We start from the raw sequence: 19,746 nt of genomic DNA, 5'->3' as shown, positions 1-19,746 counted from the left end.
AAGCACTAATACTTAACTGATCATGTGCACCTACACACTAGACAGCACACTGTGGCAGGCAGCCTTGGTGGGTAATACAGAAAGGGTGAGGGAGGGTGTCTTGCTGATTTATTTATTTTGACTGCTGTAAGTCAGGGGCTACCCAAAGGCTCCAGGTGCAGCTGATGTGACAGAGAGCTAAAAGCATAAATAGAAGCTCAACAGCTTCCCTAATCTGAGAGAAAGGCTTTTGCTGCAGCCAAACATTATAACCCCCATTATACACTCACCTCAAACCTCAGCTTGGCCATATCCTTTCCCTGAGGCAAGAGACAATGGGCTTGGAAGCCCATCAAGAGAATCAATATCAATTAAGGGCATTTTGGACCCAGAAGGGGACACTGCATTGAAAAGGCTCAGCCAACAGCTCCCACACACTGAAGGGCTCCAGCTGATGCATCTCAATTTCTACTGTATTGTAGCAATAGTGTTTCTTGTGTGGGTAAATCTCAAACCATTTAGGGCTTTCTAAGTTAAAGACCTCTAATATTCCACAACCAGTATTGATTTTTGAATACAGGCTTCACAAGAAGATGCAGTCCCTCTGTGAGACCTTCATTTGACCCCATGGGTTAGCTGTGAACTAGACTCTATCCAGTAGTGAGATAAACCACCTAGTTCAACCTTACTTCCACTGGGGCTTAAGATAACACATTTACCACACAACCAGGGAGGGCTAATATGGGGAGCTACAGCTGGTCACCTGATGGGTGATAGCTTGTGAGTCCATATTGGCTCAGCTGTACCCTGTTGTTGATCTGCATCTCTGAGGAGCCAAGTATTCCCGTGCAGCACCTCTAGCTGCAGTGTGTTTTGTTTCTTGAACAGCTGCAATACTGTCCAAGGAAACAAATGTCCAGCATGGCCAAATGATTCTCTGTAACGTGCAAATTAGGAGCATTCATCAAGACACCAACAGGTCTCCAATACAGTCCCACACAAAAGTGTTTTAACAAACTGGAACACACTTGATTACGTTTTGGTATCTGTTGCTTGTGTGTTTGTGGAGACTTACTGACATCAACTGCCCGTAGTTATTATTCCAACCAGACAAAAAACAAGCAGCACCATCACGGTCATAATAATGAGAGGTGTGTATAAAGAACTGGATACATACATGCCTGATACATGCTGCCTATTGGAGACACCTGCATCGGCCTGTCTCATGCATGAGGCAACCTTCCTGATCCCAGGAAAGCCCAGGGAAAGCCTGATTTCCCCAGAAACTGAGCCCAGTACAGCGCAGCATAAACAATGGTGGCTGGGAAAATGTGGTCTGCAGCGAATGAGCAAATGAAGTGGCACCTGCTGGGCCACCAGTAGAAGACAGGATAGGGATAGAGAGACCTTCAATAATTAAAAAACTTTGGAGTAAGAGAAACATGACAACTTTTTCCATGTATCTCTGCTGATGTGGAAAGCAAGTCCCCTGGCAGGAAGTCTTAGGCTAGACATCAGCAAGAAATCTGAGAGGGAGACCTTCCCTGGGAAGGGCATCCATGAAGGTTTTACCCACAGGGTAGGCACATGTGTCAGGGTGGCACTGGGATGGATCAGGTAAGGCCCAGGATTTCGTGACCAGAGAGAAATCCCCCCAAAATATCTTCTCTTGTGTTGGTTTCCATTTTCCAGCCCCTCCCCCATCCCCCCCTCACTCCCGATAATTCTGGAAATTCCAGTGCATTTCCAAAATGCTACCAAAACAATTCTTGCTTTCTGAAAAACAAATGCCCACGCACTGTTCTGAAACCAGTATGTTTAAAAATATACACTTTTATGAGCACATTTGTATATATACATACATTTACATAAGCAAATGTGTAAATACTCATGCATTTACCAAAAAGAGAGAAAAAATTTTTGAAAAATACCAATCTTAAAATTTTCCAACAAAAATAATTAGCATTAATTAACAGCCTTGCTACTAAGGTTTGTGCTTATAATTTCATTCTGTCATTACAGAGTTAAGGTTATCCTGTTTTTGACACTATGTAAGAAAAGAAGCTGCAGAGGTATGAAATAAAAAGGCAATATTCTATCATATTTCATTTATTATAATCCTAGTCCATATCTTGCATAAATTAAGACAATAATCACAATTGCAAGGATCAAAAATTTTGTGCTTAAGACTTCAACTGGTTATTGATTTCCCAGTCAATGTAGCAGTGTGAAACTGGGAATAAAAGGAAGATGCCATTTTGTTTCTGAATTTTATTTTAATTCAATATTATCTACTCAAAATGACTTTCAGATTTTTTTTCTCCATCAGAACTGTCAATGGAAAAAAAAAAGTGTTACATTAATATGCTCAACTCTTGCCATAATTCAGGAGTTACCAGGAAACATAAAAGAGGATTTAATCAATGGCAGTGACCCTCACTAATTCACAGTAACTGCTGTCCAAGCATGCAGGCTCTCCAGGGAAAGCAATAAAAGCTGTTCACAGACATGACAGAAAAGAGGTAGTTTCTCCCTTTCCTTTCTCTCTCCTTTTCATTTACACTATGTTTGTCTCCTCTCAGCTGCGGTTTTGCAAAAGTTAATCAGACTGCCAGGCATATGAGAAAGCTCGTGCTGATAAAACTACAGCATTGTGCACTTGGATCAGGATCAGCTACAGCTTCCCCTGTTGCAAGAGGTAGCTGACTTTCATCACAGCCTCTGCCAATTTCTCTGGTGCTGGTAAGAGAAGACCTTGTCAGAGGGGTAAAAACACTTTTAAAGGAGGCAAAAATGCTCATAATGATAACTAGTCATTGCTACCCCTGACACCTCCCTCCCCTCCCCTCTCTACATCTTTCCCCCTTTGTCCCTACGGCATGTCCTGCCAGCTTGGCTCCTTGCTGCTCCTTGCTGTGCTTGTCACGCAGCACTGCTCCCGCCACCGGCAAGGCTTCTGCCCACCGCTCCGGGTGAGGCTGCCTGCTGCGGGCAGGAACAAGGGAGAAAGGGCAAGGAAAACACTTTCTGCATCTCCTATGCATGGAAGGAGGTTGATGTGCCATCCGGGACAGGATGGCTCAGTCAAAATGAAGTGAAGGTGGAAGGGAGTCTCGCAGCGTTTCCTGTGGGTCACATTTTGGGCAGTGCCGTTGTGAGTAGCTCTGCTTTGGTGACAGCAGAGCCCTTACACATACCATCCATCACAGAATGACAAGGGCCAGGTAGCAAAGAAAACAGACACATCCTGAAGAGAAACAGTGGAAACTAAGTGTGGAAGCACCCTGCAAGTGGTGCTGCTCGAATGAAAGGTGCAGTGACATTCACTTTATCTGTACTTCTTGTGATGAAACCCAGGAGGGCCTCACATTTTAAGAGTCAGACACACAGAAAGACACCCATGTTTAACCCTAGGGTCTTCACACTCCCTAGTCAGGGCCTCTCTCTGTGACCCACATACTTGCCCTGGTTTGACAGACTTTCTGAGAAAGTAACACGGGGAATCACAGCAAGAGCAGACTGTCACACTGCGATGAGCCCATACAATGCAGTTCAGCACTTGTGTCAGCAAAAGTCCTGTGCTGTTGGAAGAGCTTAAAAGGAAAAAGTATGCAAGGTGTTAGATCTGTGCTTATTAAGATGGCTTGAATATCTGTTATTTTGTTAGCAATTTTTTCAGAAATGTATGTCTGCTGGCCTGCATAATATCATTGCAGATAAGGAACATGCATTTCCATATTCTCTCTGTAAAAGACTCACTGATAATGTATGACTGGAGATAACTTCTCTCTGGATTTTGGTCAGTTTGGCAAAGCACAGCAACCTCCTCACCCTCAGTGTTTGATTGTATTGTTAATCTGCATGGAAGCTCAACACATTGAACAAATTAAACAGGAAACCTGCAAAATATTATCACACAACTACACACTTTCAGTTGAAATTCCATGACTGGTTGTTTTTTTTTCCCTTTCTTTTTTTTTTCCTAGGAAGGCACAAAGCCTTTTAAGAGTCTGAGCACTGGAATGTATTAGGTGTGCTTGCCAGTAAGCACATGTGCACTGTTTGCTATGCAAAATTGTGACCAACAGCTTGGCTAGTGGTAGTAGAAGCAACAAGAATAACACCCATTGCCTTGGCCTTAGACTTGTTTTAGCATAATGCTCAAGGCAGGGCAGTAATGCAAGACAAATCATATTATTTCCAAAAGCCTTCTCCCCTTGCATATGGGACTGTAATCAAGCTCAGGTTTATCATCATCAGGCCAGATTTTCTAAAGCTTTTGGTATAAACGATGTAAGTTACACTTCAAAATTTATACTGCTCCTGCTTAGACAAGTGAAAACAAACAAACAATCAAACAAACAACCCCAAGTTCTGTTTTTTTTTTTTTTTTTTTTTCCTGTTGGTTTTTATCCTCCTATTATTCTCTCAGGCAACATTTGGATTCTGAACACTTTTCAATATCTGCTATTTTATTCCAGCATGCTGAGACTCTGTGCAGAATACCTACATGATAAAACACTGTGGATAGTGATAGGAGATAATCCCAAAAAACCAGCTCTCCAAAACACTAGAGTAACTGAATATGAGCTGAAAGATTGGAAAATCAAACAAATAATTTAGCTACTTAAATGGGAATTGCTCAGTTCCAAAATATTTTTAAAAGACTGCCAGACACATTTCAGCTTCTGGGTTTTCATATGATTTGAATACTTATGTCTGTGTAGAAGAGCAAAAGGAAGAATGCAAACCTGACATTTTCCTTGAGCACTGTATGCAAACCCAAGATCCACAGAATCTCATTGTTTCTAGTGATGCTAAAAGGAAATTTTTTCAGAATATTTAGATGTTGTAAAGGCTGAAAGAAAAGGGAGTGCCACAGGAATGTCTAGCAACATGGTCAGGAACCAAGAAACACAGCAATAGGGAGGGAAACAGCACTACAGCCATGGTCTTTGAGCACTGGACCAGCGAGGAACCAGCAAATGGCACTATAAATCAGAGTAACTGCTCCCAAAAGTTAATCACAAAGCCAACTGCAACTCTGATTACCCTGACTGGGAACTGCTCATCTCATGCTATGGAACATTTGAGTCTAAACTCAGTGAGCCTGACAGGTTTAGGTCTGATGGCGCTGAAGTCTCACTTAGTCCTTTCAAAGTAATGGTGCCCTCAACAAACTCATAAATCTCCACCTGAATTATTCGTTTCTTCAGGGTGAGATGCTTTCAAGAACATGATATGTCATGCCAGTGTTCATGGATATTTACCCCTAGCCATGAAGCTGCTCTCTGAGCTTGTACTAATCTTTTCATTCACCCTGTCAGAAGCCCAGCAAACCCTTCAAATGAGAGTATCATAGGACAACTCATAATGCAACCTTGGGAAGGCAGGATTTTCAAAAGGACACTGAAAATGGACATATGGAAGAAGTACTGTGCAAATGGAAAAGGTCTCACTACTTCCCCCTCAACTCAACAAGTAAAAATCATCTCCAGTGAGGCTGGAAAAAGGATGGTAGTGACAAACAGGCATGTCTAGAAGTATCATGTCCACAAGGGAAGGCCTGAGAGCACCCATTTATTCAGTGTAATAAGATAATGGCAGGCTGTCCAGCCTCCTGCAGTCACTCAAGATATCAGTTTCTGAACTTAGACCTCCTCAGAGACAGAACTGCGCTCAAAGATAGCAAAATGCAGGTTTCACAAGAGAAGCTGGGTGTGAGCAAGTGCCTAACCTAAAGATTATAATTTAAAGGTCAACACTTAATTTATTTACTGATGATCGCGTCTGCAGGAACGTACCACCTGATTGCATTAAATACTCTGCTCTGGTTCACAGTGCTTCAGCTGACCCCAACTGGCTGCATCTCTGATAAACTTTGATGATCCTGTTAGACACTGTCAATACAAAAACTGAACCATACAGACTGGAAATATGTGGACAGTGTAAAACAAATACAGTTGATATCCAATAAGAAATTCAGGGTCGACTGATCATAAAGTCGATATAAAAATCTGCAGGTCCATATTTTACATCCCTTAGTATGTAAAGGTAGACTCCAGAATCTTTACTTGAGCACTAAAATTAAAACAATCCAATGCTCAGAAATGCTTTGCAGGCATAAATCCCATGGACTTCAAGGGGACTTGCAAGTACTCAGTGATTTTTTTTTTTTTTACATGAAGCCATTTTTGATTTTGGAGCTGAATTTCAGGACTGCACTTTTAAAAAGATTGTCTCAAGTTATGTGCCTTGAAGTCAGATAAAGAGAGGAAATGTGGCTTGCTGCATTATACATATTTATTTTCTTTGTTCTCCAGTTTAAGTATTTTCATCACTGATCTCTATCTTTGCTTGAAAAAAGGCATGCAGTAAGTCACCAAACAGAGAATAGCACAGCTGAGAGAGCTACCCAGAAGCAAAGACTTGTGACTGCACTGTTGACTGGGTCTTAGACTATGCCTTGTGGCCAGACTTGCAAGGTTCACCAGATCACTGGGCTGGGAGGCAAGCAAAACTTAAATTTTGGGTGTCAGCTGTGGTACATGTGTAGCCATGCTGGTGTGCCCTATGATCACGTTGGAAAGAATAAAAACAAATGGAGAAAAAAAAAAGGCAAGGAAGGAAAGATGCACAATGCAACAATAATCCCCTTTGGTATAATTTCAGTGGTTAATCCTCTAGATAAATGATGAAAATCCAGTTCTTTGGTAACTCCCTTTTTTTCTCTATTTGGTATAATATACTTTTTTTTTTTTTTTTTTTATAGCTTCCTTAGAGCTTTACTCTTTCAGTCTGAGGGCTCGAAAGTACTGCAGCCATCGCCTCTTCTCCCTCTCACATATTGTGTTCTCTGGCACACTCCTGTATTTGCCATCAACAGAAAACACAGAGACTTCTTCTGTGTGTCAAATCCTGTAAGGTCTTCAAATGCTATGCACTATCTTATATTTTATAACTTTTGTTTCCATCTCCTCTGGTCCCAGTTGCTTCTCCACCCTCTCAGCATTTCTCCATCATGCTCTTTCCCTTCACACTTTTCCAACCAAAACTGGGATGCTCACATACAAAGGACATGAATGATTGCTTTCTCTTGATCCTAATAATAGAGAGGCCCATTTTTTCTCCGGGCTTACACTTATTCCTGGCTTTGTAGCATTTTCTGATTCTGCAATAGTTCCACTTCACAGACAAAAGTGTACCATGCATCAGTCAGTAAATTGCCTAGTGTGGATCTACCCATGGCAGACCTTCATACTCCTCAAAATCTTCCTCATCCTCTTGAGGCTGTGGAGGCCTTAAGAGAAAGAACAACATGCATCCAGTAACATTGTCAGCACACTTCTAGGTGCCTTGTTGGAGATCTTACTAATTAACCATGCCAAATTGTCCCTACTCCCTGTGAGAGCTCAATCATGTATTTATAGAAGCAACAGCCTGCCACATTAGTGCATGATGCAGAATTTAAATAACATCAGGCAACATTGTAGACACAGGATTCACATAAACTTCCCAGTATTAAAAAAATTCTTCATGTTGAACAAGAAAACCAGAAGGACCTGCTGCCCACATGGACACCTTATTAACAAATGATACAACACGGGAATAAGGAGTGCCATGACAGGTGAAATTCCGTGGAAATGGTGGTCAGATGGTGATTCACAGACTGTGGGATTCAGGATACCTCAACAGATGACCACTAACCACCTCATCCTGCATGGGTTCACAGAGCTAGAGTCACTGCTACCACCACCAAAGATACCTGAGTAATCTGAGTTTGGGGATATAACCACTGGAAATAATAATTAGTGAGTACACAGAAAGACCCAAAAAGGGATTTACCAAAACAACTGCCTCCCCAAAAGTCCCAATCTATCTCCATCCCACAAGGTCCACACTGAGGCCACCACTCTTCACAAAGTAGATGAGAAAATTTCTGGGCCTCTTCAGGCACAACTGGCAGTTTAAGGGGTTCATTTGTCTGTCATTGCTTCTCCCCACAATCAACAACTCATGCATGTTGAAATGTTGGGGTGGGAAGGTGGAAAACTTGAACTGAAAGCTGTCTCATGGCTGGTTTGACATGAACAGAAACAAAATGAAAATGTAAACATTAATTTGGAGAAAACAAGTTAATAAGAACATAAAAAGGAAGAAGTTGCTGTTCCATTACGGGCTGCATAAGGTATTTACAGCAGTGTGAAGAACTTTGAAACTTTCAAGACATTGATTTGCTAATGCACAAGTCAAACTTAACACTATGGGTGTTGGCTCCTCATTCACCACTTTCCTAGCAATACTCTCTTTCTGGGATGTATGTGGGTGTTCAGCACAGGCTGTGGATGGACATAGGCCTACAATAACATCTGCGTGCTCAAAAACTGCATGGAGGAGACCTGTGGAAGGCAAGGGCAGCCCTTCCACTGGAACCCCAAAGAGGGATCTGTCCCCACCCAGACTTAAGCAGAGTTGCCTCTAAAGTTTATCTTGGTCATTTTCTTCTGGTGCTGACCACAGATAGAGCAGAGCGTGTGCCAATCCCATCCCAGCTGCATAACATCCAAAAGAGCAATTTCCCTGCCTGCCAAAATCTCCACAGGTAGAAAATGTCAGACCTACTGCTGGTGGAGCATGCTGTGCCTCCACTCCTAAGTCAATTTGGAAGATAATTGCTTTCATATCTACATGGTAAGAGGAAAATCAGCACGGTTTGACAGGGCCATAAGGGTGCCACTCCCACAGCAAAAGGATGCACCTTTCCCCAGGGACACAGCACAACTAGTCCTGGCCACTTCACTTGACGGAGATGGCTGTCACTTGGAAATATATGTTAGCAAAATCTTCCTTTTTTTTTTTACCAGAAGATGTGCAAACAGTTTAGCGAATGAGCCTGAAAACAACGTGACTCATTTCAGGAACTGAGGATCTGGATACACCTGGGCACAGCACACAGATCATCAGCTTAAACCTATCTCAGCAAAAATCTAAATATGGCACTTAACATTATGGGCTTGCACAGTATGCAGAGAGGATCTCACCATACACACTTCAGTATAGTTTACTTCAACATATACTGAAGTCCGCATTTATAATCTGCAACTATGGCAAAACAGAAAAGGCAACTGCAGTGAAAAGGAGACATTTATGTCATACCTGTTTGAAAATGTGCACAGGCTATCTTCAGACAAATGAAAATGAAACAGAAGTCTTAAGAATAAATACTGCTAAATACCTGCAATCAGGAACAGCTTGCAGAAAAATCTTATTAGAAGCATCTCCCCTAGTTAAATTAATATACAAGGTTAGTCATCCTTTTAAAGGTCAACCTTCAAAAAATCCATAACCACATGATCAGTAAAGCGAGCAGAAACATGCCATGGTCTCACAATCACTGGAGGAGGGACAGGAACACTTATACAACTCTGAAATGGTTTCTGGACTGTAGGCAAAAGTTCAGAAATTATGTAGGAAAAATTACAAGGCTTTTAAAAAATATATTCCAGATCAGCTTTAAGTGTGGAATTGCATACCAGGAAACCTGGGTGAATGCCAAGCAGTGAGCCACAGAGGAGTGGGGTCATCTCACATACAGAAAACTGTGAAATAGATCTCCAGGCCATCAAGTCCAGCCTGGAACTCCTGGTCCGTATTAGTCAAGCCCATCCTGCATGGTGCTTTTGTAACCTTTTGTCAAAATCCCTCAATGGCCTTAAAATCTATGACTGTCTGAAAAAGACTGTAACATATATTAAACAGTTAGTAATTATTTAACATCCTACATATCTAACACTTGTGATCATGGCCACCAGTATCTATTGTTGGGGAGGAACTATGGCTTTTATGTTAGGAAGGTGATATTCTTTATGTAGAAGCCACAGACAGACCTTCTCAAATATATAAGGTGTAATAAGTAATGTGCATAATTTACCAATACTTATGCCCCAATCTAGGCTCTCCATTAACAAAACAGAGATTGTCTTGTAAAAATTAGCTAAAATGGAGTTGGAGAATAAACTTCAAATAAATTCTGAACAGGCTGCCAGTAAAAAGAATAAAGACATGGTAAATCAAGTAAACTCCCCTTCCCCCACTTCTTCTTTTAAACTTACAAATGGTTTTTGTGTGTCACAGTTTTGGATAAAATCACAGACTGAAAACTGATTATATCAAGTGTGCAAGTATCCAGGGCTTTATTTGCTATATGATAAGAAATGAAGGGCCAGCACAGTACTAAAGTAAAATTAATGCCCTGAATGAATTAATAAATTCAAATGACAAAGCATTCAAATAAAATGCTTTGTCATTGATTTGATACAGCTAGACTTTCACCCCAGAAGACAGAGAAATGTGCTACAGTCTTTCTAAGGGGTAAAAATAAAGCGCAGACCTTACCTATATCCAAATTTGCATATTTCTAAGTAAAGCATAAATCAATTTTATTTGAGCCAACACAAAGCGTCAGTGTGAACACACTTGAACTGATTTAAAGCTGATTTATGATTAAACTCACATTAAAATCAATTCCTTAACAAATTAAGTTGAATCAATAAACTTCTGGATTAAATTAGTCCTAACAGGTCTTTCTAGAGGCAATGCTTTCTGCTTCAGTTGAATTGATTTAAGAAATCTGACTTTAATGACAGTGACTTTGTGTGTTAACACTCATACATGTTAATATGTTTCCAACATTCAGGGTCACACACGTCAGTGTGTTGTCAACCTCTGCACAAAAGGATTAATCAGTCCAATGTCCCATCCTTCTCTTAGTCTCCTTTTTGTTTCATTCTCAAGGACAATAGCCTTGTGAACAACAGCTTCATTTTGCTACTACTGAGCTGGAGATCTTTGCATATCATCTCATGTGTTCTACCTGTTCCACATAATTTCTAGTAAAACTTTCAGTTTGTTGTTACTTCTGCAACAGAAAACTCTTCCTTTGCTTTTAGTTCTCAACCTGGACACCGACTTCAATCATGAATCACCAGAACTGTATACACATAGCATCCAACATAAAAAATGTGGTTTTCTGATGCTGGGAAATTACTGAAGAGCATTAATAGAATGACTGCAAGCCAATCAGTAACGAAGCAGTTTGCACCACAGAGTCCTACCTGACCTCAAACCAGCTCTGTTCAGGTTTGGACAGCTGAGCTGCAAGGAAGTCAGCAATATACACAGTCCTTACTGTGCCAACAGAATAAGAATCTCATGTGGGAGTACCCCGAGACAACTCCCCAGAAAGAAGCCCAGGTGAGGAAAAGCAAGAAGGTTCCCACACGCTGGTGTTGGTGTCATGCTGCAGCAACACTGCAGATCTATTTCTTGCAGGGCCAGAATTAAAATAAGGGTTTCAGCCTCATCCCATGTGGCCACTGTGCCTCTCTGAAGCTATCTGAAGTAAATAACTGCAAAATCTGTTAGAGGAGGCTGCTGCTCCATGACAGACACAGGAGGGATGTTTCCCCAAGCAGTAAAATGAGATTGAAGTATCAAACCAGAACCAAGACACCCTTTAGAAAGCATCTGTGTAGTGTTCAGACTAATTCTTATGTGTTGTCACTTCTTTCTTCCTTTAGTAGTCTTCAAAAAACCCCCACAGTCTTTCATGAACCAAACAAAATCACATTATCCTAAAAAGATGGTATCATGTCAAGTTCCAATCTGGATTTTCATTGCAAATAGCGCCTAACAGGCAGAATGTATCACTTTCTCCCCAACTGTGCTGAGCCCTAGGCGGTTGCCAGTCATCTCTTTTGTCCAGAATTTCTAGAAGACAGGAGAAAGAAACTTGTATTACATGACTAAATAAAAGAGAAAAGCTTGATCCTAAAAAGGTTTGGGAAGATGGGAGTTTGCAATGGAAACTGTCGTGCAACCCCTGCAGCAGACCTGGCAGGCGTTATCCTGTTTCCCATAAGACTCAGTCCTGCAAGGTGGCACGAGTCCAGAGAACAGGGCTGTCTGACAAGGAGCCCAGTGACAGGTAAGATTCACTTCATGGTGATGAGCATAAGATGAGTCCACTGCTTACTTAAAATGATGTATGCATACCATCTAGCTTTTCTACCTTTTCTTGTTTTACTTTTGGCTTTTCTCTCACAGATTATTCCACTACTGCTGCCATCATGAAGTAACATGCGTATCTCTGCTTAGGAATGTCCATTTATTCTCTTTTGTCATGAGCTGGGTGATGGTCTGAAGTCCATCCAGCAGACCAAGGACCCTCTCTTCAGTGTCACCACACTACCCTGTGTTTGGGTGTCACAACCACCAAAATATTCCCATATTAATTACAGTCAGATTCTACCTACACAATGGGGAGAAGATATAACTGTGGGGAGAACCCAGTATACAGAGGCTGAAAACCCCTGTTATAAATATACAGAATAAAAACATATCAAAGTTTCTTCCTGATTGATATACTGGAACCTGGTTCCAGCCACGTGTCCCAGAATTTCAGAACTTCCTTCTGCAAAATTTGTTCTACATTGGTAAGCACATAATAACGAGAGCTATGCTAATTAAAGCTATGAAACATTGATGGAAGAAGCCAAGAAAGAACCACAACAGTATCAGAAAGAGACGTTCAGAGGAAAGAACATAAGGGATGAGTTAACCTCATCTGCTGAAATTTAATATCCTGAGTCCCCCTTCTGGTTGCAAAGGGAATTTTATGTAGGAAGCAACCAAGCAGGACACCATTATTGCTAAGAGAAATGGAAACAATCAAGACAGAAGAGTGCTCTGTAGACAGTAAGAATACAGTTTTCACATTATTACCTCATTCTGAATCTCTGTCTGTCTACTGAGAGATGACATAAAACCCAACATGGCTCAAAAACTTAATAAGGAAAACCCACAGTATCATTAAGCCGAATATCTACTGTATTTTTCCCTTTTAATCATCGCTTCTGGATAGAATTTAAGACATGCTTTGGACTTTGGAAGTCATTATTTCCAGGTGTGATCTTCTTTTTGCAGAGTATTTTATCTCATGATCTTAACGAATTAACAGTAGTACATGAACAGATGAAGGATTAAGGAAAAACAGTATCAAAATGGTGTTTTCTTGGAGCCTCCAGAACAATCAAGCTATTTGTGATGGAGGGAGAGGAAGTAAGCATACACTGTGTGTTCAGGGAGGTGTGAAAGGGCCCAAAAGTCATTCTCATTAATAGTTTTGACATGAGTGGAGACTGCCTAGAGGAGGACCAAAATCCAGCAAAACAACAACAAAGTGGTCATCTCTGCTGGCAGTGTGTGGCATCTCCATCTGCAGCCTTCACAGACCTGTCCAGGGTTGACTGAACACAGACCAAATACAGTGTCTAATTGTGGAAGTCCAGATTTCCACATCAAGAAAGGCAAAAAGCTCCAGGGGCAGGTGCCCTCTTTCTCACACTATCTTCATTCCAGTATTTCTGAGGTAGATAAAAAAAATTGTGAAGTTTTTAATTTCTCAGTATTTCTTGGTGCTCATGAGATGAAATCGTTTTGATAGTAGTGAGAGGTTTGACAGCCGTTAATTCCCATGGCTTGCTTCCCCAATCTTAAAACATAATTTAAATAATCAGAGGAAACACTGACCTAAACAGCAGATTTTAATCATCTTTTTCCTTTCTATACTCCATTATTTCCCAAAAAATTAAAAAAATAGAAAGATTCTCGATGGTTTCTAACTATTATGATACTGTTATTTGTTATTAAGCACATCCCTTATTCTTAGTTTGATAACTCAGTTTTCCAAGCTCTGAGGGTATGCTATCTCTGCTCTCCATTTATTTAGACAGTAACTAAACAAACACATAACCACCCTACAAATTCTTTTTTTTTTTTTTTTTTTTTTTTATGCTGGAAAATAATGTATTATCAGATGTTTTTGTTATCCGAATGATCATTCTGTAAAGGGATAGAGATTAAAATACAGAAAAATAATTTTGACAGGACTTGCATTTGACAGGACTAGATGAATCTGATAGACACACGGGAGAGGAAAGAAGCAGAAATTTTATTAAAACATGTTTTGAATTCACAATCAACAGGTTCAATAAACAAAGAAGTATTAAAAGTGACTTTACGAGTCACATTTGAATATGGTCATCATGTCCATAAAAAAGGAGAGGTACCCCAGTTTTAGATATAGATTGGGAGAGAAAAATGCAGGTTTTTGCTGGCTTAACTCTTATTCAGCAACTTCACTTTGAAAAAAAGTGGTCATCACATTGAAACAGATGAAAAACATAAAAACTCCCAACTTTTCTCAATCAGACAAGCAGAAGAGCCTAGCATTCAAAAAAGTTCTCAGACCAGTGACATTTTTACACTATGGGCTTTCCATGTGAGGAAGCTAGTTCATGGGATGGGATGTGAGTTTACAGACCTTAGGTTATTTCACACTCGGTCACCTCAGACATTGAATTCATATTGACTGGAGTGGCTTACTGCATTTTAAACTGGGGCATCATGTTAGAAACCACTAAAATGAATGGCCCTTCATGCATGATAATGAGGCCAAGTGAATCAGAGAGAGGTACAGAGAGCCATAGACATCATGCAGGCAGTCTGCCTAGCAGAATACTTGTACTGTATCTCTTCTTATGAGGCATGATGTGATATATTGTAAAATGGGATGGCTAGGCAGGGAGCTGTCCGTTGGGGCTAAAATTCAAGAAAATCACTCTATGGCAGGTGCACAGGATGAGGGAGGAGAAGAGGAAGAAAAGACATCACCCTTGATAGAAACCACAGTAGACTTGTGATGGGATAGCCGCACATGGAGTATTTGGGGTAGGAATGGAGAATAAGGGAAAAAAAATTTACAGAAACTGTCAAAATCAGCATAGTTTTCTCCCCAACCCCCAAGATTCACTTTTACGCAGACCCAAAAGACATATCAAGACACAACAAGTGCTGCATTATATGACTGGTCAACTCTCTCACATGCCCCAGGTATCCTGGGCAAAAGGATACTCAGCAGAATTAAATTAAACTGGTGCATGCAGATAATGACTCAATTTTTGGCCATTTTCCTTGCAAACTCTTGACCTTCAGCAATGTTTTTGCACAGCCTAGCTTAAAGCACTCCTCTTCCATTCCTGACACAAAGGGCTAGTCTCTCTGAACACCCTGTGGTGCAAGGTCCATACAAGGCCCTTTGTACCTCAAGTGCCCATGTGACTGGTGAGTGTGGAACAGTGCAGACTGATGCACAGTGAGCAGGGGCAGGCGGGGGGACATGCGTAAGGAGTTAATCAGAATTCACAGGAGGTCTGCATCTTTCCTGAATTATTTAAATCAAATAAAACATCAAAGGGAACACATTCCTTCTGAATTTGGGTGGCTTTGGTTTAATTCACTCCCAAAGCAGATGCAACTCCAATTCACTCTGAGTTCATCTCTGAACAGGAACATCCACTCGCTTTAGGACTTCCCACAGTTAAACTCATTCACTTCAAATGTTAATGTATTGAGTGCCTTGCTTTGGCTAGCTGTAGCAGTGATCACTTGAAGCATTTGTGCAGAGCAACCACTGGGCTATAAATTCACAGTTTAGCTGACTAATTTACTCTTGTAGATAAGCCATTGTTTGACATAAAAGCCTAATCAACTAAATCTGCAGCCCTCCCATGCCCCCCAACTCCCTTAAATGCTTATTCAAAGTTGCTGTGGTTCTGCTGTGGCCCATGACAGTACCGCAAGAGTTCTGGGTCCAAGCTCTAAAACAATTAGTCTGGGGAAATTAAACAGTGCTTTCTGCACACCTGTGACTAGCTGTGTTCCCATGCCTGACAGGGGTACCTCTCCCACACCAACGTGCACAGGCTGCTAGCACAGTTCTTAGGGCTGCTGTGCCCAGGCTGCACCCTCCCAAAAAACTGTCAGGGGGGATGGTGCTATTTAGCATGAAGCTGAATGGAACCAAAGAGGCTGCTCATGAGTGTCTCTGCTTAGAAGATTTATATTTTAAACAGGCAACAGCTAATATCAAGGGGGAACAGATACATTACCAGAAAGTAATTTCTAAGCAGCTAATAACTGTTTCCCTACCCACCAGATCCTAGGATGTATTTTCAGGTTTAAACATAACGTATACATTGTAAATAGCGGAAACATCTGGGGTTTATTATAACACCACTTTTCTAGCCTTGGGCATTGTACAACTCCCGCAGGCCACGGTTCACCTTTGACCTGCCAAACACGATTACTCTACTCAGGCAACTTACCCTGCTCCACAGCTGTTTGCCTTCCCCTCCCCTCCGTCAATACTCATTACCGCTATCATTATGACTACCATACTAGAGCAGACAGTCAAAAACTTGTGTTGCCATGGTCACTGCACAGAAAGAGCATGGCTGTGTGGGCACGGAAAAGATGATCAGGATGGCCAGTAAAGTAATTTTGCCTGCTGACCCCCGGGGAAGTAGGGCTGCACAATGCCATCTGCATCGTCAGACTTTTGCTTCCCCCTGCAAGGCTACCTTCCTTCTCTGTCCCACTCATCCCACCCTTGTTTTGGGTTTGTCACGCCTCAGTTTCCCCCTTTTCCCAATTTCCAGTCTCCCACTGAGCCAAAATCTCTCTCTCCCCGACTCCTCCTGCACCCTCATCTCCCTGCCATGTCTTTCTTCCCGAGCTTTCTGCTCCCACCCTCCTCCCTCCTTTTCTTGCTCTCCACCAAGGACCCTCTTCACTCACTTATTTCCCACTGTTTGATGTCCAGCCCCACAAATCCCAGTCCTATTCTCCTCAGCCCCTCCCCCACTTTTCCACCACTTCTCCTCTCCTCTTGAACATGGTCCCAAGCTGACTTCTCTCTGTCTCTGTGTAGCAGCACTGTGGGCTGGGGCTCTCTTGCTTCCCCTGGAAACTCAGTTGGGGCTAGAGACTCAGACCAGGTGAAGCATCAAGGGGGAGGCATTTTAGAGCTCTTGGCACAAGGGTAGACTGCAAAACTTTACCTGAACTAACTCGAAGTGTGAATCTAAAGTACTTCAGATACACAGTGGTGGGGGCACACCTTCAGAAATAATGGGATCTTAATTGTGGCTGGTTTATAGCTAGGTTAAAAAAAAAAAAAAAAAAAAAAAAAAGCAAGTGGTGATCCAATATGGTTTAATTCATGCACTTTAAAAGTTCATTTGGATGAGCTTTCCAGGTGTCTCTGCATAAAGAGGCTGCTGACCACAGGCTCTTGCCTTCCAAACATTCACAAGCAGTGCTGTTACTGCCTCCAGCTGATCCTCCCTGGTGAACACCTGAACAAGTGGGTAGGAGACCAGCATTCAACACTGCTGTTCAGAAGCACAGCAGAAAGAAAATACAGCCTGTTTTTCCAGCAGCTCTGTCCACCTGCGAACCAGGAGGAGATCTAGCAGCCTCCCAGCCAACTCACAACCAGCCGCTCTCCTGCTTACATCTCACAGGAGTGTAACATCTTTCTTATGAACCCTCTGCTACAAGAAGCCTCCCTGAGAGGTAACAACCATACCAGCATCAATACATCCATTTGCAGAGTGCTGTCAAAGCTCCTCTGTCACCTCGTCTTGATTAAAGTCTTTTGATGGATGCTATATCCACCCTGGCCCCGAAACAGAGAGTTCAAGTTCTGATTACAGTACTGGGGTGGTATACCTACTCTCTCCTTTCCCTGCAAAGTAAATGCAAATTTCTGAAAATAAACACCTGAAATGTATTGCCTTTTAAAAGTTTTATTACTCAGTATTCTGGTAAAATCCTTTGTGTTAGGAAAAATTCTATGTACATTTTCTTTTTTTTTTTTTTATTTCTTAATTTGTTAAGTTCAATCTACCGATCAATTTAAACATCATCCTGGAATTATGCTATGGTAAAACAAATGCACATTTAGAGAATAAATGGAATTGATTCTCTTCTGGAGTAAAAGGCTTTATTAATGAGGTATTTAAATATAACCCCCAATCCCTTTCTGAAGAAGCACCTGGTAATTCACTTTTTGGATCAAATTGCAACTCCACAAAAACTTTATGACCTCATGTGGTCTTTCCACCCCCACATTCCTCCCTAGAAACATTACATACAGCATGCTCCAGGCAAGAGAGTTTGTTAGAAATTTGGATGGTGGTGCTAGAGAAAGAGATGTAGCAGGCACCAAGACTGAGAACATAAGAACTGGCAGCTGCTTAAGGAAGGACTCCTGAAGATGCTGATATATTAATTCCTGGTCAAGTGCATATCCTTCACTCCTGCTTGAAAAATCCTCCACACTCAATATTTTCCCTTGTCAAACAGGCCCACGTGCCCATTCTTCACTCTATCCTCAAGCATATTTCAATACCCATAAAAATGATTATTGTGGTCAGACAAAAAGCTAGTCTAGACTAGTATCTCATGCCTAGCTGTGGATGATGGTGTGTGACAAGGAAAAGAGACAAGAAAAAAAAGCAACTATAAATCATTGACTATGACGCCTTTGGCCATGGTGAAGTCCTCCAGGTCAGCAAGCTGCAGAGGAAGGAGGTACTTCTGGGTCAGGTGAGAAACTCAGGAGCCTTTGTGGTGTGAAGAAGATGCCCAAGCTACTTCTCACTCCTCCAATGGGGCTTAGAGGTGGTAGAGAACCTTGGCTGGCTCCAGGGAGGGACCTGGCTTTGGTGAGGTGAGGCCTTCCACCAGACCAGAGATGGCAACCCTAGGGCAGTATTACTGGACCCACTCATACCCTGTTGATGGTCAGGAGAAGGATGTGCAAACACTGTGAGAGTAATACTGTCTTAGGGTTTTTAGCTTATCTACTCCCTGGTTATAGAGCCAGCAGTCACTATGGTTTTGTGAATGGAAACAGCCTCACAAGCAAACTTGAGTTCTAAATACCCCAAGTTGTTGCTTATCCCTCAACTTCAAAGGCATTGATAGCTCTCATTCGTGCCTGGGTTCTTTGGGACTGATCTGAAATGGACTGGGGTTTGCCATGAAACTGATAGCGACAAACATCATGAAATGTGTCCTGAAACAAAACGACCTTGAGGCTGCTTGGTATTCCCTTAATTTGTCAAGGGAGTTGTTAACCAACTGCAGCTTTTAAAAAAAAAACAAAACAAAACCAAAAAAAAAAAACCTCTAAGGGAACTCACTATTCTGGACATTTCAACACTTTCCTGTTGTGAGCCATGGTGGGGAGATTTCTGCTCTTCCATGAAGAGCTTGCTTCTCAATACTATCAAAAGAATATGTATCTGTTCCTCTCTAAAACACTAATAAAAAATTAAAAGGGTTATTTGGGAAAATGCACTGCTTTCTCACAGCAGCTTTCAGTTCTATTCTTTAAGGACAGCAGTGTTTTCCAAATCTGTGCCATCCAGCTGTTGGCATATCTCACATAACCACTCCCCAAGGCAGTCTCTCCAGAAGCTCCAGCATTTTTACGGAACCATGAGTTAAAAATGGCTCAGAAAAGAAGCCTTTTATTTTCTTGACACTTTCCTCTGATGTAATATAACTCTAGGAGGTCTCGAACACTTCACAATTAACTCCTCCATTGCTGCAGTTGTGATGGATCAGAGTGTATGTGTGCGCACAAGTCTGCATGTATGTTTGCAGTAATATTGCTCTAGCATGACTCTAGGGGAAAAAAAAAAACAGTGTGTTCCCTCTTTGCAAAACCCAAGTAGATGAGAATAGAATGAGAAACAGCTATCACTTTGCTGATGTAAAGAAGATAATATGAAAAAGATGCCAAAACACCTCCAAATGTATAAGCATCTGATTTCACACGTCAGATGAGTTAAC

General features: G+C 41.5%; 1 protein-coding gene across 10 annotated transcripts in view; it reads right to left on the bottom strand.

Annotated features, from left to right (window-relative positions):
- NRG1 (neuregulin 1) overlaps window positions 1-19,746 on the bottom strand; it is a 419,616-nt gene that overhangs the window by 155,153 nt on the left and 244,717 nt on the right. The window lies entirely within an intron of this gene.

The sequence above is a fragment of the Tyto alba genome, unplaced genomic scaffold (assembly GCF_018691265.1).
Source record: "Tyto alba isolate M040663 unplaced genomic scaffold, T.alba_DEE_v4.0 Super-Scaffold_13, whole genome shotgun sequence".
Taxonomy (NCBI): Eukaryota; Metazoa; Chordata; class Aves; order Strigiformes; family Tytonidae; genus Tyto; species Tyto alba.
This window is presented reverse-complemented; position numbering and strand designations above follow the sequence as displayed.